General features: G+C 44.7%; 1 non-coding gene across 1 annotated transcript; it reads left to right on the forward strand.

The window, feature by feature from the left end:
- The first annotated feature begins 381 nt into the window (after positions 1–381).
- On the forward strand, positions 382–453 carry TRNAF-GAA (transfer RNA phenylalanine (anticodon GAA)). The gene has a single exon. It is a non-coding gene; the product is annotated as a tRNA-Phe (tRNA).
- The last annotated feature ends 486 nt before the right edge of the window (positions 454–939 follow it).

The following is a 939-nucleotide window of genomic DNA, read 5'->3' on the forward strand; positions in this document are numbered from 1 at the left end:
GTTGATCCCTTCCAGAGTATTTTTAATTTCAGTAATTGTGTTGCTTGTCTCTGTATGTTTATTCTTTAATTCTTCTAGGTCTTTGTCAATTGATTCTTACATTTCCTCCATCTGTTTTCAAGGGTTTTGATCATCTTTACTATCACTATTCTGAATTCTTTTTCAGGGGGTTTGCCTATTTCCTCTCCATTTATTTGGACTCTGTGTTTCTAGCTGGTTCCTTCATTTGCGTCATATTTCTCTGCCCTTTCATTTTTTTTAAACTTATTGTGTTTGAGGTCTCCTTTTCCCAGGCTTCAAGGTTGAATTCTTTCTTCTGTTTGGTTTCTGCGCTCCTAAGGTTGGTGCAGCGGTTTGTGTAAGCTTCATATAGGGTGAGATTCCCTGGTGGCTCAGATGGTAAAGCGTCTGCCTGAAGTGCAGGAGACCCGGGTTCGATCCCTGGGTTGGGAAGATCCTCTGGAGAAGGAAATGGCAACCCACTCCAGTACTCTTGCCTAGAAAATTCCATGGACTGAGGAGCCTGGTGAGCCACAGACCATGGGGTCACAAAGAGTCGGACACGCCTGAGCGACTTCACTTTCACTTTTTCGCTTTTTAGTTAGTTTGTTTTCCTCTGATGGGCAGCACTGAGTGAGGTGGTGATCCTGTCTGCTGATGACTGGGTCTGTGTTTTTGTTTTGTTTGTTGTTTAGATGAGGCATCCTGCACAGGGGGCTGCTGATGGTTGGGGATGCCCGGTCTTGTACTCACGTGGTTTCCTTTGGGTAAGTTCTAACTGTCTGACACTCCCTAGGGTTAGTGCTCTGGGAGTCCAGGGTCTTGGAGTTAGTGCTCCCACTCCAAAAGCTCAGGACTTGACATCCAGTTCAGTGGGTTTTGTAAGACATCAGAAACTTGTATTCTAGGGTACTTGTTAGATTCCTTTCCTTGAAGTTC

This window comes from Ovis canadensis, chromosome 1, assembly GCF_042477335.2.
Source record: "Ovis canadensis isolate MfBH-ARS-UI-01 breed Bighorn chromosome 1, ARS-UI_OviCan_v2, whole genome shotgun sequence".
NCBI classification, from domain to species: Eukaryota; Metazoa; Chordata; class Mammalia; order Artiodactyla; family Bovidae; genus Ovis; species Ovis canadensis.